The sequence below is a fragment of the Cryptotermes secundus genome, unplaced genomic scaffold (assembly GCF_002891405.2).
Source record: "Cryptotermes secundus unplaced genomic scaffold, Csec_1.0 scaffold125, whole genome shotgun sequence".
Lineage (NCBI taxonomy): Eukaryota > Metazoa > Arthropoda > Insecta > Blattodea > Kalotermitidae > Cryptotermes > Cryptotermes secundus.
In genome coordinates this window covers 1,438,381-1,464,973 of record NW_019720162.1, presented here as the reverse complement: position 1 = coordinate 1,464,973, position 26,593 = coordinate 1,438,381, and the positions used below count along the sequence as shown (strand labels likewise).

Genomic DNA, 26,593 nt, shown 5'->3' with positions numbered 1-26,593 from the left:
AAGTTTCAAATAAAAAGCAAATGCATCAAGGGTTCGACAGTTGTGACGGCTGAAAAATGGAAAGACTGGGTAGAACACGTGAGAAGCGCGGAAGATAACAGTGTAAGTCGACGAAATGAAAGTTTCGGTCATAACAGTTCATCTAGTGAATATTCTGGGGACAGTGGCGAGAGTGATGGTCATTGTATAGGACGCATAGATCATGTTCATTAATACTGTAGCGTATGCAGCCGTTGCTATGCAATAACTACGAGATAGGCCAATAAACAGCCGTTTCTAGGCAACGGATCGGCAAACACGTTCACTCGGAAACGAATACGCACTCAGCAATAGAGTTACTGTTGGAAACGGTACTTTTACACGGTCTGTGCTAAAGGGTCATAAGGAAGACAATTGGGGCAGAACTGCAGTTTTCGCAACTGTCCAGGAACATTTTATAACTTACTGTACGTGTAAAGAGGCTGTCGAGGTATTCAGGTTCCTGCTGTCACCGTACAGCCTGATAGGAACCTGCAACAGTGCAGAACTGCACTTTTCGTGATTGTACAGGAACATTTTGTAACTTACTGTACGTGTAACGAGGCTGTCGAGCTATTCAGGTTCCTGCTGTCACCGTACAGCCTGATAGGGACCTGCAGCAGTGCAGAACTGCACTTTTCGTGGCTGTACAGGAACGTTTTATAGCTTACTGTAGGTGTAGAGAGGCTGTAATGCTATTTAGATTCCTGCTGTCACCCTACAGCCTGATAGGGACATGCAGCAGTGTGCAGAACTGCATTTTTCTTGACTGTACAGGAACATTTTATAGCTTACTGTAGGTGTAGTGAGGCTGTAAAGCTATTTAGGTTCCTGCGCGACCGTAGAGCCTGATAGGGACCTGTAACAGTGTGCAGAACTGCACTTTTCGTGACTGTACAGGAACATTTTATAGCTTACTGTAGGTGTAGAGAGGCTGTCGAGCTATTCAGGTTCCTGCTGTCACCGTACAGCCTGATAGGGACCTGCAGCAGTGTTCAGAACTGCACTTTTCGTGGCTGTACAGGAACATTATATAGCTTACTGTAGGTGTAGAGAGGCTGTCGAGCTATTCAGGTTCCTGCTGTCACCGTACAGCCTGATAGGGACATGCAGCAGTGTGCAGAACTGCACTTTTCGTGGCTGTACAGGAACATTATATAGCTTGCTGTAGGTGTAGAGAGGCTGTCGAACTATTCAGGTTCCTGCTGTCACCGTACAGCCTGATAGGGACATGCAGCAGTGTGCAGAACTGCACTTTTCGTGACTGTACAGAAACATTTTATAGCTTGCTGTAGGTGTAGAGAGGCTGTAAAGCTATTTAGGTTCCTCCTGTCACCTACATCATGACAGGGCGCATAAATTCATGTATTGTTTTATGGGCTCAGGGTGTAACATTTTTAGCTCCCCTCAATTATAAGTCTGTAACCTGTAACCCATCTTAAATAAACGTTTTTCGTCAAAAGGTAAGGTGAAGGTCCAAACACGTATGGAGAATTGGAGGTGTAACTCCATCCCCTCTAATTTTATATACAATTTGTAAGTATCACGATCACAAATTCCATTTGATGATTGCATCCATTAGTTCAGTACTTTATTTTCGTGTGGCCCGTACTCTGTACTGGCAGGAAAACCCGTACGTGTATTGTGCTTGCAACAGAAGGGAGTTGATTTCATGTGTCTAATAATAGTAAGGTTTCGTGTTCTGAAGTAGTGACGTGGGGAGGGTGGATCTTGATGGGAGTCATTTGGAAGGATTCCCTTACCACACACGTTGTAGTAACATCTTGCTGACGAGAGAAGAGATTGTTCTAGTTCGGAATATACTTTAGTTGCGTTTTCATTGCTACTGGCTTAGACATTCGGGACTTACAGCTCCAAAGGATAGCAGAGTGATACGTTTTGTCACGATATATGTGTGACTGTAGACAGGGTATGGATTGGTTGAATAGATCTTTGACACACCACTCGGAACTACAAGTAATTACAGCGCTGTCGCTAATCCTACCCTTTAAAAATCACCACAACACCCGCTAAGCGTTTTTCCAGACTGCCGTGTCTTTATCAGCCGTTCCCTGGCAACTGCTTATAACAGTGGGAATTCTTCAGTTTCACACACTCAGCTTGTCTTCACAGCCTGCCATGCGGAACTCAGTCTCAATTGACTACTGGAAACTGAGTGGGCCAGTCAAAGTCAGTTACTTTACGACTGGCTGTTTACCGCCAAACTTTTCGTCCTGGGCCCTAAGCCCCTTAAGACCCACGACCAGAATTTTTATTTTCCAACTGAATACTTGCGCTTATAGGCTTTATGTAATATTCTTTCTGAAGAAATGATGGATCTGTCGTTTACAATAGCTGCTGGTGGGTCCCGCCAGCGCAGTCATTCGGGGGTTTTGAGTTCACCTGGACTCATGACCATATTGCATTATCTCAGACTCGAGATTCCCCAACCTGGAAGGTCAGGTCCCTGTGTTTATATCCTCCAGGAACAGGGTGGCCCAGTTGTACCCCTAGCAACTAGGTTCCCTTTTCATCGCCTCCTACTACTCGCAGGGCTACGGTGGAGGTACTGGACCCCCGCTCTCACACGGCATAGATCCTGACTGGGTAGCCCCAGTTGTCTTCCTTATAACAACTTCGCACGGTCCGAGCAGAAAACACAGTTCCGAACAGTAACTCTATTGTTATGTACGCATTCGTTGTCGCGGGAACGTGTTTACCGATCCGTTACCTAGGAACGGGTTGTTTATCCGCCTTTTGCATAGTAAGAGCTGTACGCGCTACATTTGTCATGTTTGGTTCGAGGTGTTTGCCTAGCAACGGATCTATACGTCACATGATAAACGTGAACTGGGGTAGCTCAGTCAGTATCGCTACTAGGCTGCGGGCTGGGCCACAGAATAATGGTTCGATACCTGGAAGAGGCAAGATATATTCTGTTCTTTACAGCATCCAGAGCCGCTCTGGGGCCAACCGAACCTCATACTCTGTGGATCATGGTTTCTGGTAGGTCTGATTTCCGGCTGGGGTTAAGACTTCTGTTTACAACAGCGCCCAGGGTGGTTCCGGGGTGTATGGTCTATCTGGTGGGTACCAGGACCGTTCTTCTTGGGGTAAAGAAAAAAACTGGGCATGAAGCCAACCACTCAACCAATCTGCTGGCGAGGGTAGTGCATGGAGCTGTGCTTCTGTTATTTTTCTCCACTCTACAGCGTCCAGACCGGCTCTGGGGCCGACGTCAAGGATGGTGAAGCTATACCTCCACTCCCCAATATGTCTTCATGGCATAGTGCTCAATTAAGCACAGGAACAGATCTGTTGCCTTTACCTTGTACACGTACGCACATTTTCATTTCTCTCAGGTGCCCTAAGTTAGCCCTCACCCGCCCTCGACACCGAACATCATTTCTATAATGGCCCTATAGCCCTTTGTTGGGCATTGGTGGCTTTTTCAGTTTCTTAATTTATACTCAGTCGGTAGGACTCATCGGATGGGGGATCAGCCCGTCGCAAGGCCTCTGCCTACATACACAACAACGCAAACAGAATAAACGCACAGACATCCATGCCACGAGTGGGAATCGACCCCACGGTTCCAGTGTTTGAGTGGGCGAAGACAGTTCATGTCTTAGAACGCGCGACCACTGTCATCGGAACACGGAATATCCGGACTGAACTTTTTCGTGGTTTTCCTTAGTTCCTGCAAACAAACTCAGGGATTGTACCTCATTTAGTGTTACCGGATTATTCGTCGAGGTTGGCATTTAACTAACGTCTTCACCCCCGAATAACAGGCACAGATAGCCAGTCGTAAACCGTCTGCTATATATAAGGGATACTACACACAACTCGCTCGTTCGTGACCTACTACACAATTAGCCTATTTACCTCATTTTGAAAAAAAATATAAGTAGGCGTATGAGATCACGATGCTGTGTCTGTGAATGCCTACTTATCAACTTTTGAATGCCTGAACCAGTCTTTATGAAACCTGGCCTGTACATCATGGCACCTGAGCCCATCTCGTCGGCGTATTTCATAAATCCCTCCCATCAGTCTGTGTGTCTATGTGTATCTACCTATCATAGCTAGGCAACGGCTCGGTAAGCACGTTCCCGCGGCAGTGAATGCAAAAAAACAATAGAATTGCTGGACCGCATAGTTTTCTATGCGGTCCGTATCGTATAAAAGAAAAGTAGGCGATTTGAGAATGTTCATAAGAGACAACCCCATCTTCTTCTCAGAGAGGATGTGACTATGACTGCAATGATTCAGTTGAAAAAATCTATGGTCTCGATCCTGAAGGGGCTGAGCACCAAGACGAGCTGATTGCCAGGAAAGCGTCAGTCGAAAAGTGACTTTGACTTCTGCCAAAATCTAGTTTAATTCGTGCGACATGTTAACGGCAGACAGTTCGTTGTTAAGGTAACCACACATTCGGTAATTTCGGTGCTTTCATTTCGGAGTTACCTTGTTTAACGCGCCATAGCTCAAGCGGTTAGTCGCTGGCTCCCCACCGCTTCCACACTAATTGCTCCACAATCGCCCTCACCTATCATCTTGGGCTGGTACAATAGGTCAGAAGTGGCCGCAGTACAAGGGACTTAGTCCCACCCTACTAGCAATAAAAAATACCTTGTTTATGCGTTTCAGAAGCACTTGTTTAGTCCCGCGTTTTGTGTGATGTGACGGTATGTAACCATAGGCGGCCAGCAACACGTCACTAGCTTCCAGAGTAACTGTGCGTATACAGAGATCCCCCAAGTAACCTCCCTTGCGTGGCGAGAGGATGACAGCGCGAGATAGCAAATGATTCTTCCGCGTACGAAATGACAAATCTTACCGAAGCACATGACATTGAGTTCATTTAACTCGAAATTCTCGTTGTGGTTTTGCATGCGGAAAAACCAAGCTCTGTAACAAGACTTCCTGCTTTATAACGAACAGCCTGGAAATGGTTTCGCGTTTTCCCGCGCCCTGGACATGCCTCTGTCATTGGTTGGGGATCTTTATGAACGAAGTGCCGGGGGAATATTTGGACTGAGTTAGCTAGTCGGTATAGAGATGGGTTAAAGGCTGGACGCTTTGGAGCTCGATTCCCAGCAGGGACAAGAGTTGGTTTCCTCCACTTCACAACTTTCAGACCAGCTGTGGGGTCCACCCAGTCTCCTAGACAATGGGTAATGATGAGGGGCTCTTTCCTTGGCGGTAAAACAGCCGGGGCGTGAAGCTGACCACTCATATCTGTATAGTGCATAGGTCAAGAACTGTGGAGCTATACCTCCACTCCTCCATGTGTGTTCATGGTATATTGATTTATTAATTTAGCACACGGACAGCTTCACTTTTTCCTTATTCGTAAAATGTGACTAAAAGATCTTTGAGGCAAGGAAGACGATGAGAACACAATTAACTATTATTGCCAAATTCAACTGCAATTATTCTTTTTAGCTACGTTTAGTCATACCTTCCCAAGACACTCGGCGCACACGTCTGTTATTTAGCGGTGCTGTCAGTATGTAAACTATACCGCGTCGACGACAGGATGCTTAAGGAGTGTGGAACAGAGAATTGGCCGGGAAACCGAAGTATTCGGAGAAAGCTGCTCCAGTGTCACTTTGTCCACCACAAATCCCTAGAGACTTGACCTTGGATCGAACCGTTCTGTCGCTGTGGGAACCCGGCTACTTCTCGTCTTTCCATCTTGTCGGCCCTTGTTTTGTCCTAGTCACAGTTGTTAATCCTGCTGTTAAAACAGTAAGTTCCGGGAAGAACTAACTGTCTACTTTTCTTTGATACTACACATAAGTAAAGCTATCCCTGTAACAGGCCGTGGAAGCCCATAGGGTTGTGAGATGTTGAGGGTCCCACATTATGTAGACAGTCGGCTCACAGATGTCGGTAAGGCTGTCAGCCTTACGCGCCGGCCGCCCTTTAACCCCAGGAATATTCCTGGTACTCATTTCTGTTAGAGGCTGAGTCGACCTCAGGGCCATAGTGCGGCTGGAAGGATTAGATGAATTAAGAAATCCACCTCCTCAGGATTCGATCCCTCGACCTTCCGGCTTGTAGCATAGTGCCTCAACCAACTACGCTACCGCGTGCCCCCTGATACTATACATACCGAATAGAAAACGAAAAAATTAGGGGGTACAGAGACGCAGACACAAGGGCGATCTCTTAAGGTTATAAAATTAGGGAGAGATACAAAGACAGGCAGATGGACACCGACGGATACACAGACAGCAAGGTGATCTCATAAGCCTCTTTTTATTTTTCAAAATAAGGAAAGTAGGGCAATGATTAGAGCCATTGGATTTCAACGGGTGTTAGTACTAGTAAACATGTGCTGATATAAGTCAGGACATAATCTGCATCATGCAGGACCATCAAAGTATCACTGAAATATAGACAGTGACCATTGAACACCCCTTTAGTCCACATTACCACACTGGGCTTAAGGCAAGCAATATTTACGTGAAATATTTAAAACGTAAACGTTTATTGTTGATCTAATTAACTTCACGCAGCTGAGCCCTTCTTGAGAAGCTGTCAATTATGCAGCTACTCAAGAACTTCCCAGCATTTTATGCAATCTGAAGGCTCATTATCGTGTTCACAAGAGCCCTCCACTGGTCCCTATCCTGAGCCATATGAATCTAGGCCATACCACACCATCCTATCTCGCCAAGATCCGTTTTAATATTATCCATCCACCTACATCTTGGTCTTTCCTAGTGCTCTCTTTCCGGTCTGGCTTTCCCACCAGTATCCTGTATTGAATTAATCTTCTCCCCATTCGTGCTACATGCCCTGCCCATCTCATCCTCCTCGACTTGATCATTCTAATTATACTTGGCGAAGAGTACAAGTTAGGAAGCTCCTAAATACTGGGATCTGTGAACAAATGTAATGGCGTCACATTTCGCTTGCCACCCTTGCACATATTAACAGAAGTATACAAGATCTGTGAAAGGGTTTGGGGGTGGGGGTGGGGTGAAATATGCTGTCCACCATGTTAACCGCCCGAAGCTTGTCTGTGTATGAAGCTCTTCAGGTAAAGGTTAAGTTCCTGTGCTTAATCGCCATGAAGAGGTATGGGGGAATGGAGGTATAGCTCCATCACTCTTGACCTGGGCATTAGGTGGAGGCGAGTGGTCAGATTCACACACTGGTCGCTTTACCCCCGGGTAAGAGCTCCCGGTACCCATTGGATAGGAGCATGGATGGGTCCCAGAGTTGGTCTGGATGATTTGAGGAAGAAAATATCTTGCCCCTGCCGGGAAGCGAACCTTGGCTGTCCAGCCACTAGCATAGTAGCTGTACTGACTACCTAAATAAACCTATGGTTGAGGTTGATCTGTAGGTAACGTTCACCTCTTGAATTTGGGAGTTGATGGGTTCGAATTAATTTCTGGATATTACGTCGATTAGGCAACGACTTCTTCCTTCCGAGTCCCTTCCTGTTCAACATTCATCCTGCCATCCCATGCCATATAGTCTAGATACTGCAAGTGTAGTTATGTGTGAGCAGGCCCGTACTGAGAAGAAGTGAGGAGTTGAGACCCTAACGAAATGTAAAGTTGTCCCTGTGCTTAACTAATTAAGCACTACGCCATGAAGGTGTATGGGGGAGTGGATGTATAGATCCATATTTCTTTACCTCGGCACCAGCTAAAGGTGAATTGTCAGATTCTCGCCCCGGTCATCTTACCCCCCGAGGAAAGAACCCCTGGTACCCATTGAATAGGAGGTTGGGTGGACCCCAGGGTCGGTCTGGACGACGTGGAGAAGAGAAAATACCTCATCCTATCGGGACTCGAACTCCGACCCCTCGGTCGTCCAGCCCGTAGTCAGTCCCTGTAACGACTACGCTATCCTGGCTGCTCCTAACGAAATGTAGTTAGAGAAAGGTTCGTAGTGAAAGAGCTATACAAATGCAAACAGTGTGGATTTATGAATCATACTGTACTGACATTTGATAACTTTTTTTCTTCAAAATACTCTTCCAAATTTAAAGTACATGTACTGTCTTTGTGTTTAAAATTCATCAAAGAGTTACCTAAAAACAAACTTGTACACTGTCACGTGTATGAGTTACTATAGACGGTATTTGGCTCGGTAATTGGATTTGTTGCCGGTCACGGTAGCCGAGCGGTCTAAGGCATGTACTATCTTCTCTCGCTAGGAAACCGGGATCGTGGGTTCGAATCCCACTCAGGTACAGGTAGAGGGCTTGCGACGAACTGATCACCCGCCCAAGGAGTCTTACCGAATGTATAAGATGTAGAAAAACCCAAGTGAACGGAGAAGTTCATGGAGGGAGGCCTAGGCCCACTGGGGCTGTAATGCCAAAGAAAAAAAAATGGATTTATTGAACACTTACAGTTCGTAACTACAAGTAATTATAGCGCTGTCGCTAATTGACACACTCTTCAGTTCACTACACCACGCAGTAAAACTTCTTAGTTTGCTGTAACGGTTATCGACGCCGTAGCTTCCTCAGCTGTCATGTTCATACTCTTAGTGGCCGGCGAGTAACTCCTCTTCTGACTGCCGTCTCAAGAGTCTCGTCGTAATCGCAGCTGCTTCTCGTTAGATAGCATCTCCACGGACCACATAGAAAACACATTTCCCAACAATCGAATCCCAGTGTCATCTGTTTACGTTCGGATGACACAGGAGTTGCTCGTTTCGGTATCGTGTCCTCCTCATCTTCCCCCCTCCCCCGCCAGAGGCATCCGTGTCGTCACTCGTTTACCGTTATTCTATAATTCCATGTACCACGTGATTTCCCCTTCCTTGTTTAGAAAGGGGGTGGGTTGATTTAAGAGAGTGGTCTCTGCCGGTCTCTGCTTGCCAGCGGTTGGGCTAGGTACGTGTATGTTGCAAAATTCTGTTGGGACTCTTCGCTCCGGCCGTTTAAAGCAAGGGGTCTCCTCGTAGCAAGAGTAAGTAAGTGTCTTATTCTTTTTTTCTGAAGATGTAACGAGAGTTTTGTTCGTGTTTTATTATTGTTTGTTTGGGCTTGCAGCTGCCCCATTTAGTGTTGTTGTACGACTAGATAATGTGGTAACATTTGCGATCTGGGTTGTCTCCCATTGTTACGTGAGTTTGATCATTTTCTGGGTCTGGCGTAAACAGAGCGCTCCGTGTGGCTACCTCACGTATATTTTTCTTTTATTGGGTTGCAGTCTGCACCACCAGGGTGGTCGTGGGCATAGACTCATATGCATACCTGAAGTGCTAACGTTAATTGTTTTAAGTCTTATTTATTTTTTACTGTAATTAACTGCTATTTTGGAGATTCACGCCTTTCTTACCAAAATCTAAGCTTCGACCCCCATTCCATCTGGGGAGTACTGAGAGTACAACGGCGGAAACAGATATAAATGCAGTGCCCCCCCCCCAAACTGTAGGGTAAAGATGGGAGAAGCTCTTACGAAGTCGTCCAACCCGTTGCTATACCGACCGAGTTGTCCCTGCCCCAACGCCAGTGGGACATTGAAACGTACATACATAGAACTTTTCTTCTGATGGTTGCCTATACAAGGCGTGATTTACCCTTTAGATGGACTTAGCTCAGAGTAAGCCATGGATAGGCCGCGCCATAGCTCAAGCGGTTAGTCGCTGGCTTCCCACCGTGGCGGCCCGGGTTCGATCCCGCGTCTGGTCAAGTGGGATTTGTGGTGGACAACGTGGCGCTGGGGCAGGTTTTCTCCGAGGGCCTCCAGGCCCTCATGTCTCAGTCAATTGAAACCCATGCGTCTGACATGTTTCTTCGTATCTGGAAAGGGCCAAATTGGCAGTGTGCCAAATCTATGCTGCCCGAGGATCAGTGTCTCAGTTCGGTAAACCCTCGCTAGTCCGGTTACAGCTAATTCATATGTCGGATAATCCGGATCGACATCTGAAAAATTAAAGCGCTGTTCACAGTTGAGTAAAAAGTAAAAGAAAGTAAATTTGTTGTCCCTGTGCTTGACTAATAAGCACTACGCCATGAAGACGTATGGAGGAATGGATGTATAGATCACGTTTTCATGACTTCGGCACTAGTTGGTGAGAGGTCAGCTTCACGCTTCGGCCACTTAACCCCCCGGGAAAGATCCCTCGCTGCTCATTGGATAGGAAGGTGGGTGAGCCCCGGAGCCGGTCTGGACGACGTGGAGAAGAGGAAATTCTTGACCCCACGGGAACCCGAAATCCGACCCCTCGGTCGTCCAGCCCTTAGGCAGTCGCTATCCCGGCTCCCGTTCACAGTTGAGTACATAATTTAAAAGACACATGGCTTTAAGAAGGCAGTTGAGACACTTGTCTGATGAGACAAAAGTGGACAGTTTCTTCAAACCTGCATTATTACGTTCAAAAACAATTACTCCTTCTGGGTCTTCTATCGATGAATATATGTACTTACTTTTTGTAGTTTTTAAATAAAGGCTCTTCAGTGATATTTTTGGTATTTATATTTATCACAATAGACCACTGTAGGTCGCGGTGCAAGGGCCGAGAAGGCCCACCCCTTATACATACATTCATTATACATTATGTATATATAATATAATTACATTTTACATTTATTTCTGTTCTAAGTTTTTTTTTTCTTTTAGAGCTACTTTTTTTTTGGTTCNCCCAACCTTGACCGTTGCATCATTCCGATGTTGCCTCCCTAACCCCCCCCCCCAATTAATCCTGCTTATCTAGGGTTTTCTGTGTTTTAATCTGACGCTCCCTTGATGAGAATGAGAAGAGGCTTTGCTGGTTCCCCAACCTATAAATATGCGACTTTTGAATGTGATTTTGTGATATTTATTTTAAGGCGATTATTTAACGACACTCATTATCGAGACGGTATGACGTCTAAATTTAACAACAAAGAATATGTCTGCCAGTGAATCATAAATATCCAGTGAAGCCCCTATTTCATCCTCCTTGACTTGAGCAATAAAATTGACCCATATCGTTACGCCGAAATTTATTTGAAATATTTCTTGAAACAATTGCATATTTAATTGTATATTTAATGCAATGCAAAGGAACATTTGTATATACTTCTGTGGTGGTTATTTCTGCCCTCACAGTGATAAGTGTGCTGCTGATTTGCTCTGTGAGCAATGGAGTCGTCTCTTTCCTCCATCTCTTTATTCTACCGCATTCTTTCCGTTTTACTTGTGGGCAAAGAACGAAAAAAAGTTGCCATTCTCCTTTTTCTTACCATAAGCCTTCCTTCTCGATTTCTTGCCACGCCTTTCCCCTCTTTCAGCTGTATACATTTGCCCCATAAATCTCTTTCTTTTTTTTGATTGTAATTTATTTTTCGGTATCCTTGTTCTAAACATTAATTTTACACAACGAAACGACTGTAATCATTTCTCTTTTAACTCTGCTGAAACTGTTTCATTTACAGTGTAGGACCTGAGGTTCCCACAGCGGTGGTTATGAAGAGTTCTCTCTTCTGGGTTACAGCGCTGTATAGGACCTGAGGTTCCCACAGCGGTCGTTATGAAGAGTTCTCTCTTCTGGGTTACAGCGCTGTATAGGACCTGAGGTTCTCACAGCTGTGGTTATTGAAGAGTTCTGTCTTCTGGGATTTAGCGCTATGTAGGATCTGAGGTTCTCACAGCGGTGGTTATGAAGAATTATCGAAGAGTTCTGTCTTCTGGGATTTAGCACAATGTAGGATGTGAGGTTCTCACAGCGGTGGTTATGAAGAGGCCATCTTCTGGGATTTAGCGCTATGTAGGATCTGAGGTTCTCACAGCGGTGGTTATGAAGAATTATCGAAGAGTTCTGTCTTCTGGGATTTAGCACAATGTAGGATGTGAGGTTCTCACAGCGGTGGTTATGAAGAGGCCATCTTCTGGGATATAGCGCCGTGTAGGACCTGAGGTTCTCACAGCGATGGTTATGAAGAGTTCTCTCTTTTGGGATGGACACGAGTTAGAGTAGTTGGTTAAGGCACTATGCTGGAAGCCGGAAGGTCGTCGATTCAATTCCCGGTGAGGTCTTTGAATCTTTTTAAATTGACCTAATCCTTGCAGTCACTCTGTGGCCGCGGGGTCATTTCAGCCTCTAACAGAAATGAGTACTGGGAATCTTCCTGAGGGTTAAGAGCAACCGGCGCGTGAGGTTGACAACCTCACCACCAGCTTTGAACCGATTTTGTATAAAATGAGGGAACCTTGACGTCTCACAGCTCTACACAGCCTACACGGCCTGTTATGGTGATAGCTTTACCTTACCTTTATTATCATCATCTTGGATGTATCGTCGTGTAGTCCGTTGAAAGGCCACAGACGTTTCGGAGTAACGTATCTTCTCCATCTTCAGGTGAGAGCAGGGTGGTCCGTTTTCCGCAGTCTTTCACTCTGCTTACATGTTCGGCTTATTCTTCGACGTTAATGATGTTCCTCCGAAACGTCAGGTGGCTTTCAACGGACTACACGGCGTTATATCCAAGAAGGAAATATTTTTCGTCTCCAAATTCTCTGAAAAATTAATTTCCCAACAATTGAATATTTCTTGCTTGAAATTTTACATTTGTGTCTCTTATAGCGGACCGTGTTTTTGGCATGGTATATTAGAGTGGGTTTAAAAATGTGCTTCGTAGGTTAGTATTTTGGGTTGTTTTGCAACATCTCTCTTCCGTAATATTTCTTTTTTAATATAAGTGTGTTTTAAAGTGTTTTGTATTCTGTTGATCCTTCTGTCGACTTTCCCTTATCCGTTTTCCAAATGAATATAGTAGCGTGTTCAGTAGTTGCTATGCAACGACTGCGAGATGGGCGGATATACCAGGGCCGTATCTGGGCAATGATCCGTAATCACATTCCCGTTGCTAGGTAGCAGATTCTTAATAATGCAGCAGTTGGACTACAACAACGGAGTTGTGTTTTCTACATACATATACCCATCTGGACACTGTAGGTTGAAGGTAAACTTGTTCTTAAATTAAAAATCATGCCATGGGGCAGTCGAGGTATATTAGGAGGTTGTCTCAACTCCGTTACTGATCTGGACGCTGTTGAGTCCAGCATGTAGCTTAGTCACTATATTTACTGAGGTATCCCGGAACCTTACATACCGGACCTCTCACGTAAAAATATTCCCCGGTTAATTCCTTAGAGCAGTACTGGGTCGTGTTCCCGTATTCCGTAAGACAAAAATCCTAATGTGAGTCACAACAACAGCCCCAACAGAGTCCAAAAGGCTAGGTACAAGGTTACACGGGAATTCTGCATACACCATATGATAACCTTCCGACAAGATTCCCACTACACCAAACTTGCAACCCGACTAAAGGGGAGATGACGCGTGTGAACGTACAAGAGTTCATAACATGGTACCCACGTAAGAAGGAACAAGACAAGAGAAACCAGTATACCAGCGAAATAACAGATATACACATATATATCAATCTTAATTTAACCTTCAACTAGATATAAAGTAAAAAGAAAAAGAAAGTAAAGGTATCCCTGTAGCAGGCCGTGGAGGCTCATAGGGTTGTGAGATAAAATTCCCACATTTTTTAGACAATTGTCTCATAGATGGCGGTAAGGTTGTCAGCCGTACGCGCCGGCCGCCCTTTACCCCCCGAGAATATTCCTGGTACTCATTTCTGTTAGAGGCTGAGTCGCCCCAGTGACATAGTGCGGCCAGAAGGATTAGGTCAATTGAAAAAAACCCAATGACCTCATCGGGATTTGAACCCACGACCTCCCGGCTTGTAGCATAGTGCCTGAACCAACTACGCTACCGCGTGCCCCAGATGTACAGTAATTTATCTAATTATATCTAACCTCATAATCGGACTAAGAAGTAGATAATACCAAGAGTCTAGTTATCAGGCATAATATTACATGTTATATTACTTACTTACTTACTCATGGAGCTGAGACCTTCTGGAGGAGTCGCCAATTCTGCAGCTACTCAAGAATTTCCCAGCATTTTATGGAACCCGGAGGTTCATTACCGTGTTCACAAGAGCCATCCACTGGTCCCTATCCTGAGCCAGATCTATCCAATCCATACCATCCCATCCTATCTCTCTGAGATCCATTCTAATATTGTCCACCCACCTACGCCTTGGTCTTCCCTGTGGTCTCTTTCCTTCTGGCTTTCCCACCAATATCCTATATGTATTCGTCTCCCCCATTCGTGCTACATGACCTGCCCACCTCATCCTCCTTGACTTGATCATTCTAATTATACTTGGAGAAGAGTACAAGTTATGAAGCTCCTCATTATGCAATTTTGTCCAACCTCCTGTCACTTCATCTCTCTTCGGTCCAAATATTCTCCTCAACACCCCCTGTTCTCAAACACCCTCAGTCTGTGTTCCTCCCTTAATGTCAGAGACCAAGTTTCTATTCTATGAATAGCTGATNCTCAAAAGGGCTAGGATCAGGTACTAACGGCTCAGCTGTATCGATTTCTGTCTGCCTAACATCACTGACCCTATGTACATTCAATAACTGAGAGAAGTAGTTCCTCCACCTATTCAAAATGTTGTGGGAATCTGCAAGCAGATCACCGTTCTCATCCTTCACTAAGTTACTGCTAGGCTGGTAACCCCTCTTAAAGTCATTTATTCCTCTATACAGGTCTCTAATATTCTCTGTTCTTACTGTTCACTGCAAGCTCATCAATTTTGTCTTTCAGATATTCCCCCTTTTTGTTCCTGAGGATGTAGCCGTTCAAAATATGGATCAATATTGGAGAAGAAGTGCAACACCTAAGCACAAACAGTACACCCGATGATCAACCAATAAGGATCGAAACATGTTGTGTTTTAAGATTTTAATGTAAATCTGTATTTGTATAGTGTTTTAACTCCATCTCTTCCGGACCGGCTATGGGGCTCACCCAGCCTCCTATCCAGTGGGTACCGGTACCCTTTCCCCAAGGGTAAAGTGGCCGTGGCGTGAAGCTGACCACTCACCTCCAACTAGTACCGAGTTCAAGAGAATGTGGATCTGTACATCCACTCCCCCATACGCTTTCATGGCCTAGTGCTTAATTAGTTAAGCACAAGGACAATCTTATCTTTACCTATGTGTATTTTTATAAGAAATTGTGTCCGCGGACGTGAACACACTCAGTGTCCTGTGCTAGAGAGGGAATGTGTGTGCCCCCTCTAGTGGAGGGTAAACTTCTTGACCGCCTATAAAGTGTGTGGCGTGTTGTAGCAGATGAAACTGAAAGTTGCTTGGGCTGTGGGAGCATCATGCAGCTTTTGTTGAACCCCCCCCACCCCTCCCTACTCCACCCCTCTGCATCTCGTATGGTTGCCGAAACGACTGCTACATTATCGATCCTGCCAGCTCTTCTAAACATGTCGCGTCTCCGAGCATGATATTGCATCTATCCTGCAGCAGTGTACGGGGAGCATGGGAAGGGTCCGTCGCTCTTGCATGGGATCCCCGCTTGCTCCTGACGCATAGCGTAAATTCTGGGGTCACTAATTACAATCTTGCTTGTTGCGTGAACATTTATCATTACTTAATAATTTTTAGCCTACCTACTTATTTGTGGCTGTATAATCCTTGTCAGTCGTGGCCGATTTTTCGGTTTCTTAATCTCCACGCAGTTTGTAGGACTCTTGGACGTGGATCAGCCCGTCATAAGACTTCTACCTACATACAGAACAACACAAAGAGAAGATTCGAACCCACAACCCATGTGTCCGAACGGGCGAAGATGGCTCATACCTTAGACCGCGGGGCCACAGTGATCGGCCAATTTTTAGTCTACTTTCCTGAAAAAATGAAAGGAGGCATGTGATAACGTCTTGCTGTGTGTGTCTCTAAAAGTAAAGGCAAACTTGTCCCTTTGCTTAACTAATTAAGCACTACGCCATGAAGACGTATGGGGGAGTGGATGTATAGATACACGTTGACTTCTGCACTAGTTGGAGGTGAATGATGAGCTTCACGCCCCGACCGCTTTACCCATGAGGAAAGAGTCCCTGGTACCCATTGTGTTGGAGCCTGGGTGGGCCCCTCGTCCGTCCAGCCCATAGCCAGTTTCTGTATCGACTGCGCTATCCCGGCTCGCTCTGTATCTGTGTATCCTCCATAATACCTGAAAGCCAGAAATTATTCTGTTCACATAACTTCGGAAAGGGCCGCAGAGAAAACACCGCCTCCTGCAGTTGGACATGTCTTTTGTGCGGTTCCTGTCTTATCAAAAGAAAATAGGCGATTGGTTCTTCCCAGAACTAATTGTATGCTGAGATAGCACTGTGATTGTAGAGAAACTTGATCTTAAGATTTGAACACATTTACGTGCTCTCAACAAACAGAATACCAAAGAATTGTTTTTGGACTGCCGTCTGTATGTCTCAGTGCGCGCGCGTCTCAGCGTCCGAACGATTGGACAGGTCTTGCTCATATTCGGTGTTCTGTTGGTCCGTCAGAGGTTGGTGCTCTGTGAATATGGACGTTTTAGCCCCAGAGGTAGGAGCCCTTCAGATGGGCCCCAAAGACAAAAATGGCGATTTCCTCAAAAACTGTGAAACAATTTTGGTTACATTCCTGGAATATGGAGAACGTCACCTTGTATGAAACTGACTTAACGCGCACTAGGAGCCCAAAATGGTTACTCAGCCTGTACATCTCATAGCTTGTATAATTATCGTCTACTAAGAACAGTCAGTTTCGTTATAAAGGTAACTTAGCCAAGGTCAGTCGTGTATGAATGTGTTCGTGTTTGTTATTTCGAGTGTACGAATTCAAGTCCTCTGAAGATAAAGACCTAACGATAATAAATGTATTTGTTTATGACTTATCAGCGTCCAAGAGCAAATGTCCCGTGCGTACAGCCACCTGCCAAAAGATGACTCGGCTATCACCTCATATCTGTTACGGTCCCGAGCCTTGTACGAGTATCTCTCAGCTTGTGCATGCATGGCGGTCCAACTGTCGCGAGACATACCTTACATTAAATTCTTTATTATACAGAGTGATTTTCTATGGTGTATTGGTCAGAGTTCCTAGCTACAGATCCACAGGTCCCGGATTCCATTCCCGGCGCTCCCAGATTTTAAGAGAATTAGTGGGTCTCGAACGGGGTCCACTCAGCCTCGTGAGGATAATTGAGGAGCTGTTTGAAGGAAATAGCGGCTCCGGTCTAGAAACCCGGAAATAACGGTTGTGGGGATTCGTTGCACTGACCACGCGACACCCTCTATCCGCTAAAGTTGGAACTGACTTCGCCGACAAGTGCCGGTCTCTCGGCCGGTATCATTCGTTTGCGGACTACAGGTTATGGATTTTGTTTTTGGTTTGTTTGACGGTTTTCCATGGCCTATAATTTTCAGACCTTACGTGCCACGAAAGGCGCGCATGTTGAAGTTGTTTAGCATGCTGGAATATCGATTCTACAGGGAATAAAACGTTTTGGTCGTTTATCCACAGAATCCGTCCAGATCCGAGACTTCTTGAACATCTTCGTAACATGCTTATTTTTTTTTACGGTGAGTAGTTGTTAGCCCAAGCTGAAGGATCGCCCCTTGTCGGCTTCCGCGACTGCTTATTCAATATTTTCTGAGCTTCCCTCCATACTTGGAGGGCGTCTCCTCTATCCGCAACCTGAGGACGCGCCATGCCGTGATGACAAGGGAACCACCAGGAGGGACTGAAATTAAATGGAACACATCAGCTGTTCGTCTATGCCGATGATGTGAATCTACTGGGTGGTGATATGGGTACCATAAAGAGAAACACACAGACTTTAATTGACGCAAGTAAGGAGGTCGGTCAGTATTGTTTGCTTGCGGACTACAGGCCACGGAGTTAAAAAGGAGGTTGGTCTAGAAGTAAACACAGAGAAACCTAAGTACATGTTGCTGTCTCGTCACCAAAATGCAGGGCAAAATCATGACATAAAGATATGAAACAGATGTTTTGAAAATGTGGCACAGTTCAGATATTTGGGGACGACGATAACAGATCGAAACCTGATTCAGGAGGAAATTAAGAGGAGACTGAACTTGGGTAATGCTAGCTACCATTCAGTCCAGAACCTTTTGTCTTCTCGTCTTATGTCCAAGAACATAAAAATTACAATATACGAAACAATTTTGCCAGTGGTTCTGTATGGGTGTGAAACTTGGTCCCTGACATTAAGGGAGGAACATAGACTGAGGGTGTTGAAGAGAATATTTGTGGACCGAAGAGAGAGGAAGTGACAGGAGGTGACAGAGCCAGTGGAAAGACCAAGGCGTAGTTGGGTGAACAATATTAAAATGTATCTTAGAGAGGATGGGATGGTATGGATTGGATAGATCTGGTTCAGGATAGGGAACAGTGGAGGGCTCTTGTGAACACGGTAATGAACCTTCGGGTTCCATAAAATGCCGGGAAATTCTTGAGTAGCTGCAGAATTAACGGCTTCTCAAGAAGGGCTCGTCTCCATGAGTGAGTGAATAAAACTTTGAGTTACACTTTCACATTCCCTCAATAGTAGTGTTGTTGTTGTTGTTGTTGTTGTTGTTGTTGTTGTTGAAATTACAGGCTATGGAAAACCCAACAAAAATTTCGAATCACTATGTATATACAGTATATATATGTGTATATAGTACACATCTACCGCTCAGAATAGTGACTAGACTCGACCGGACGACCGATGAATCTGAGTTTAATTCACGACAGGAGCTGTTTTTTCTTTACCTTCTATGAGCCCACCCACACTCCTGTCCACTAGTACTGTGGAATCATTATCCAGTTGCAAGGTGACCGGAGCGTGAAGGAGACTCCTCATGTGATATCGAGGATAAGGATACGGGGACGTGTGTGTCGAGTTTCCCATAGATCTTCATGGCGCTGTGCTTAATTAAGCCCAGGGGAAGCTTTATAGATTGGATCTTTTGCGACTACAGTATTGTAGTAGGTCTGTAAATAAAGCCGATCGTGTATCTGAAAGATTAGGCCAGTTGCGCTATTAACATGAGCATGTACTGTCTTCATGGAAATGTATTCAGTATTTTCTCTATATGCTAGCGAATTTCTTTTTATTTGCTTGTCAAATGTTGCCTCTTGCGGTTCCCAAACTTATGCAGTTAACCTCTGTTTAGAATAGGCTAATTGGGTGTTTAAATTTTGGTTCGAAGAGGAAGATTGGAAATTGTATACTGCAGAGAATTCCAACGCCGTTCAAGTCCTTTGATAGTCACCCGACGTTTGGAAGTTACGAATGTTGGGCCAAGGAAGAAGCCAGTATAAATCCCGCAGATGCTGGTTTCTTGCTTGCAAGCATTTGTACTTGTTCCCTGCTTTCACACTAGTATCTTGCTTGGCTTGTTCGACCTCGAAGCATTCCTCCGCAACGTCGGATGATTTTCAAAACACTACACAGCTTTATATCCCAGAAGATGGATTTTTTTTGTAACTACCGCTGTGAGAACCTGAAATCTTACCCAACAGTTTATTAAGCTTGCTTATTCTATGAGTTAAATGAAATGGACGTTGTTATATGTCACTAAGGTTGAAAATCGGATTTTCTCGGCAGCTCTTCATGCAAATCTCTGACGTCGAATGAAATCAGTCTATCTGTGGGATTGCTGAAGCTGGGTCGTAGACAGAACGGACAGACCTGCCATGCATATAAATCCTTTGTTCCTTTTACCTTGTAAAGAACGACTAATACCTTTTAATGAATGCATTTGTATCAGCGCAAGATGGGACTCTGTGAAGCTCTCTTTGCATTCCTGAACCGTTGCGTAATATCGGTTTAGCAGGAAGTGCGACTATCATGAAGCTACCAAGCTACCTAAATTAATTAACCCGAAGATGTTGGGTTTGGGGTTACGGGTTCTTTGGTTTGTTTTACGGCGATGTCAGCTTCTAGACTGTGTAGCGTCGAATGGTAGGATTGAACAGTGAATAATGAATTGGAAGGGATCTGGAAAGAGGCGGTCGTGACCTAATCGAGGTACAGTCTCGGCATTTTATGGAGCGACCGAGGACTTACACGGGGAGGGGACATGTCAGGTTGGGGCACTATGCTACAAGCCGGAAGATTGCGGTTTGCATTCCCGATTAGGTCACTGTATTTTTCTCAATTGACCTAATCCTTCCAGCCGCACTGTGGCCCTGGGATCGACTCATCTTGTAATAGAAATGAGTACGAGGAATCTTCCTGAGGGGTAAGGGGCGTTCGGCTTGTAAGACTGACAAACTTACCTCTATCTGAGGTGATTGCCTAGAAAATGTGGGAGCCTCGACGTCTCAGAACTCTATGGGCCTCCATGGTCTGTTACGGGAATAGCTTTACTTCTTTACTTTTGCATGTCAGGTTAGCTGCTGTCTCGGCCAAGATTCGAACACGAGCACTACCCCGAATATAATTCTGGAGCGTTGACACAAGACTGACCTATTCAGTAGAATGTCAAAAAGAAATAGATTTGCTGCTAAATATAATTACAATTTTGATACCTCTCATATTATGTGTTATATTGTATTAAAATTCTTTGCATGTAATTTTCCGTACATGTAGCACATTAACCTGTAACGGTAATGTATTCTTGTTTTCGAGTTATACTAATTACTTATACTCTTTTGTTTCAGGTAAGTAACCCGAGAAAGTAATTTGCATCATCTATGAACGGAGGCACATAGAGGTCAGTCAAACTGAGTATGGAACTGTTTTTCTTGTTTCCGGCTAATTCAGTTTTGTATGATTCATCTGTCAGTATTCGCGCTGTTTGAGTGACAAGAATTGTGGCGGGAAAACTTTTCTGAAAGCTTCTACTTCTCAGACCACGAAGTACAATGGAAAATTTTTATTAAAAAAGAAGTTAAAGCTATCCCTGTAACAGGCAGAGCCCCGTATGTTTGTGAGACGTCGAGGCTCCCACATCTTCTCTAGACAGTCGGCTCACAGATGGCGGCTAGGTTGTCAGCCTTACGCGCCGGCCATCGAAGACTCCTGGTACTCATTTCTGTTGGAGGCTAAGTCGACCCCAGGGTCCTAGTGCATTCAACACAGAATGGAGCTGAATTGAGTGGCTGAAGTAGAGTGTACTAACAGTCTGGGGCATTGTGCTAGCAGACAGTTAACTGTCTAAATGCCTTTAAGGTTAGGTTATATCCTAAGTAGTCATTTCTGTGTGCTCAACACCTCCATTATAGAGCAGTTGGTTTCAATCGTTTGTTGAGGATAGTAAAATAGTAAATAGGAGATTGCGTATTCCTATAGACGGATATTCGAAGTTTCGGTGGAAATGCTGCCTACATCTTCAGGGTTAAAGTGTGTAGGCTGAAGAATAGGTTGTTTTTTGCCTGAAACATTAATCGGAATTCGTCATACCATTATGCAAGGAAATTTACGGAAGATAGTTTTCTGTTATGTCGAGTTTGTTTCCTACATTATGTTGAAAATAGAAATTAGTAACTTTTTAATTATGATGTCACAATCAGCGTCTCTATCTGATGGTGACGCTACTCTTTGATGATTTAGGCTATGTTAAATGAGCAATGCAGCGGATTGCATTTGTGTTGCAGACGTGTGTATAGAGTGCTTTTGCGTGTCTCCACACCTTTTCGTATGTTGACAGAAACATTCAGTTTCCGAAACCTTGTGTATTGCTCGGAACGACAGAAGTAGATAATTGCAGACACCCTGAAACGGCGAATGTGATTTACCTCGTCACGACACTTAGATTGAAAAAAAGAAAAGAAAATGAGTTATTGTAAAACGAGCTCTGGAAGAGAGATGAAGACTGAAGGGTAATGTTAAAACTAATGTTAGCGAAACTTGTTATGAGGATTTGTAATTCGATCGATATGAGTTCTGTTGTCAGAGTTGTAAATTTATTCCACTTCAAACGTTGATATATGAAATGTAATTTTTTTTTTGCGAGGGAAAATCAGTAAGTAGACCACAAATGGAAGTCAAACGGACGTAATACGTTTCCTGTGTGTATCACTAGGCAGCAGCACAGTGCAGCTTCATGACGGTCTAGGTGGCGCACGCGCATGTTCAGAGGCTGATTTCAGTAGTCAAAATGGCGACCGTGCTTGAGGTGTATACTACCGAAAAGCAGCGTTCTGCTGTGTTCGCAAAAGGACTCAATGCAAAGGACGTTCATAATGAACTGTTTCCTGTTTGTGATGGGAAGTGTTTGTCGCGTATAACGGTTGGCAACTGTATGGCAGACGTTTCGCTGATGAAGAAGAGGTTGAAACGGAAGTGTGGAAGTGGCTGAGACAACAGTCAAGAGACTTTTTTTCTGCGGGCGGGTATCAACGCACTGGTAAAGCGATTGGTGTATCAATGTTGGTGGAGGATATGTCGAGAAATGAATTTTTTTTTTCAGTTTCGAATATCACATGATCTGCGTTTTATATCCATTTGTGGCCTGCTTACTGAGTCACTCTCGTATTACACAACATTTCTGCATTTAAATTGGCCGAATGTCGTAAATATGACGCGGGCAGTTGGTAACAGAACATGGTATGTATATATCTCGCGGTAACAATACAGCAAATTATTGCGTGCAAGGGCAGTAATTGGTATCTGTTGTGTATGTGTACTTTATAGGGTCAGTGAACATACATTTTCCTTGTTTACGATGAATATAAGCAGCCTTTGTTTGTTCTACTTCATATTACTAATGAAATTGATAGCAGAAAAACGCATTTCCCATTCAGTGATGTAAATGGAAATATATTCAATTACTGGTCATGTCACTATCTGCGGTTAGGTGCTCTAGGTATTCTTACCGCTGATCCTCTGGATCACTCCCACGTGACTTCGTGTGAAATTCCGTATGGATCAACTGGCACTGGAAAGGTTTTCTTCTCTCCCGAGTTCCCCTCCTAACTTAATTATGAGCCGGGATAGCGCAGTCGGTATAGCGACTGGCTGCATGCTACAGGACCTAAGGGGCGGTGTTCGAGTCCTAGTAGGAGAAAGATTTTTCTGTTATCCACGTTGTCCAGACCGGCTCTCAGGCCTATCCAATGGGTACCGGGAGCTCTTTCCGCGGGAGTAAAGCGGCTGGGGCGTGAAGCTGACCACTCACCTCCAACTAGTGCCAGGTCGTGGATCTAGCATCCACTCCCCCATACGCCTTCATGTCTTAGTGCCTAATTAGTTAAGCACAGGGTCAACTTTGCCTTTTTTCCCTATTAATCATCATTCCAGTATTTTTCAATGCTGATGTAACACTGCCCCCTGAAGTGTACCATATCGCTACCAGGCAGCGCATTATCACATTCTCGGTATTTAAGTTGAGAGGCGCTTCATCTCAACTTGACCCTTATCTGGTCACACAGCAAAGTAAAGTATATACAATCAAGTGCGCGCCGCGGCTGCAATTTGCCGTGAGTCATACCACCGCAGAACGGATGCAGTCGCGGGGAGGAGTTGCAACCGTTCTGCGGTGGTATGACTCACGGCAAATTGCAGCCGCGGCGCGCACTTGATTGTACGCACTGTACTTTAATCCAACGTGGGTTTCGTTTACGACTTGCTTAACTTTTTTATTGTTATTCTCGTATTTTATACTATCTCCATGGAGGTGAGCCCTTCTTGAGAAGCTGCCAATTATGTAGCTACTCAAGAATTTCCCAACTTTTATGCAACTCGAAGGTTCATTACCGTGTTCACAAGAGCCCTCTACTGGTCCCTATGCGATGCCAGACAAATCCAGTCCATACCATCCCATCCTATCTCTCTTTAAGATCTATTTTAATATTATCCACCGACCTGCGTCTTTGTCTTTCTAGTCCCACCAATGTCCTGTATGCGTTCCTTGTCTCCAAATTCGTGCTACATGTCCTGCCTATGTTATCCTCCTAGACTTGATCATTCTAATTATATTTGGCGAAGAGTACAGGAGTTAATATGCTGTACGAAATTTGAGCTTTTCGTATATGCGAACGTTTCGAATGTGGCCGTCTTGTTAGTAGCCTTGCAAACATACCTAGTCTATCTATTTCCCACGTCGGTATAAATACCGGAAGTAAGATAATCTAGTAGTGTCCAACTTCGCCGCAAAAGACTGTGTCATGACCTGACCAAGACGCGCCGTAATTCGCATAGTATGTGGAGTATTGGCGGTTACCGAAGTTGCAGAGAATCTGCTGTAGAGATCTACGTGCTCGTTGACCCTGAAGATGGATACAGTATGTTCCTTCGAAACATATTTGAACTTCCGCAGGACTGCACGTCTTCACATCCTGAAGCTGGTACTCTGCAGTGTGCCTGTTGCTTAATTCTATTTCGAAATCTAGTGAGCCACTGCGAACCAGTTTCGCATTTAGAGCGAGGTGCCTGTAAGAGGAAATTATGAGCAGAAATCTGTCAGATCTGGTTTTATGTTCAGTAGAGTACCCAGGATTATATCGTGGCATGTAGACCCATTGCTAGGCAACGCCCGCCAAATAAGAAGTTATACAATAGCCGTTTCTAAGTAATGGCTCTTTAAACAACGGCCGTTGCTAGGCAATGGCTGAATAGCGATCACTTGGGCATCCCAGCAGACGCGAACACAGCAAAGAAGTTGTGTTTTCTAGACGGTCCGTTCCGATATGACATAAGCAGGACCCTTGGAGCAATGAATTTGTTGTGGGACAGTCGCCAGCCTGTAAGATCCTGAGCACGGATGCAGAGGATATTGTTGAGATCCGTCACCAGGCAACGACTGGTGAATATTGCAGTGTGTTTGAATTAGCGATAGCGGTATAGTTACTTATAGTTAACGAGTTGTGTGATTGTGTGTGCAGGAAATCCAGTTACCAATCCAAACCCCGTCTCTAATCACTACATAAAATTGTGACAATATTTATCGCTTGAAATCTGAAGGCTCTCTGTGGTGATAAAGGGGGTGAGAGGCAGTAGATGTTAGCTTCTGAACGAAACAATTTACTGATCTGAAGGTTTCCATTACTTTCTCACGTTTTCGTCTTTGAAAAGTTCATCTTAATAAAATTAAGACATTCTGATCTTGCCGCGCGGATAAAGGAACACGTTTTTCGATTTCTAAGGCCAACCGGTTAATGCGGTTGATGCGATTCTGGGAAACATGCGAGTAGACTGAGCAGAATGTAGGATTTCTGATATTAAAGTTGACGGTACGTGGAATAACCACTGTGTCAGAAAGACTTAACTGCATCATTGATATTAATTTTAGGCCCATTATCATTAAAAGTTGTTTGTTCTGAAAATAAAGTTTAGTACGGTGCATTTTTCATGTCCTGGCGAACATTCCAAGCTGGAGAAAGGTGAATTTGAAATCACGGCCATTAATTTTTTTTAATTCGCTTAGTGGGGGGTGGAGTCCAACTGGGTCCACTCGGCACTGCGACCACTGACTGGCCTATTGTACCTGCCCCGGGTGATTATGATGATGGAGAATTTGGTGGAATGAAGATTGGCAGGGGGAAACCGAAGTACTCGGAGAAAGCCGCCTCGGTGGGAACCCAGCGACTAACTGCTTGAGCTATGGCGCGGCCAATCACGGTCATTTGATCGTAGCTTTAGAATAATTTTGTAAATAGTCTGTTTATAAATCAAAATTTGAAAGAGGAGATTGAATTCTGCTAATGCTTGCCGCCAATCAGCCCCGAACGTTTTGTCGTCTCGTCTTCTGTCTAAAAACATAATTAAAATACACAAAACTATAATTTTGCCTTTGCCTCTTTATGGGTGGGAAACTTGGTCTCGGACATTAAGGGGGAAACCTTGACCGAGGGTGTTTGAGAACAGGGTGCTGAGTATTATATTTTGTGGTAGAGAAATGAAATGAGAGAAAACTGCATAATGAGGAGCTCCATAAGTTTGTACTCTTCGCCAAGTATAATTAGAATGATGGAGTCAGGTAGGATGGGATGGACGAGGCATGTAGCACAAATTGGGGAGAAGTAGGATTTTGGTGTGAGAGCAAGAAGGAAGATCAAGACTTAGGTGGGTTGATAATATTAAAATGGATCTTAGAGAGATAGGATGGTTTGATAAGGACCGGATTAGTCTGTTTCAGGATAGGGACCAGTGGAGGGCTCTTGTGAACAGGGTAATGAACCTTCGGGTACCTTAAAATGTTTTGGGAAGTTCTTGAGTAGCTGTACAAATGGCGGCTTCTCAAGAAAGGCTCAGTTCCCTAAGGTTAGTTACGAAAAATGAACAGGAGTCGAATCCAGCACCATAATAACGTTGGCATGTGTATGAATGTGTTAACAGCTGTTCGGTTATTGATTGGTTAGGGAGAACAAGTCTCCCGCCACACATAGGCGTCGGCAGCTGGGATCTGTGTTGCGTGGAGACGCAACCGGTCGGTAAAATGCTTATACGGAACGCGAGCATTTCTAACCCTCACAGAATGCTGTGTGTTGGCTGCTTTGGTCACTTCTGAACATTGGGGGGCTAGCAGTGGGTATAGACGCCGGTGGGCGCTGTCTTTTCAATTTTAGAGCCCTTTATTTTGGGAAGCTCTTTCCATTGCCATAAGACGTGCCCCCAGTGGTACATGTAGGAACGAATTCGCTAGCCGATCCCCCGGGCTTTTCTGCTCTCCTGTAGCGTCTGCATTATTCTGATATGAATTTCGACTTCAAGTTTACTCCAGTGTAACTTC

General features: G+C 44.6%; 1 protein-coding gene and 1 long non-coding RNA gene across 7 annotated transcripts in view; both read left to right on the top strand.

Annotated features, from left to right (window-relative positions):
• The window catches only part of LOC111866996 (focal adhesion kinase 1), a 412,509-nt gene that overhangs the window by 97,152 nt on the left and 288,764 nt on the right, over positions 1–26,593 (top strand). The window lies entirely within an intron of this gene.
• The window catches only part of LOC111867014, a 121,116-nt gene continuing 103,399 nt past the window's right edge, over positions 8,877–26,593 (top strand). Inside the window, exon 1 of the long non-coding RNA XR_002843265.2 lies at positions 8,877–8,969. This is a non-coding gene — a long non-coding RNA (uncharacterized LOC111867014). The remainder of the gene's footprint in view (positions 8,970–26,593) is intronic.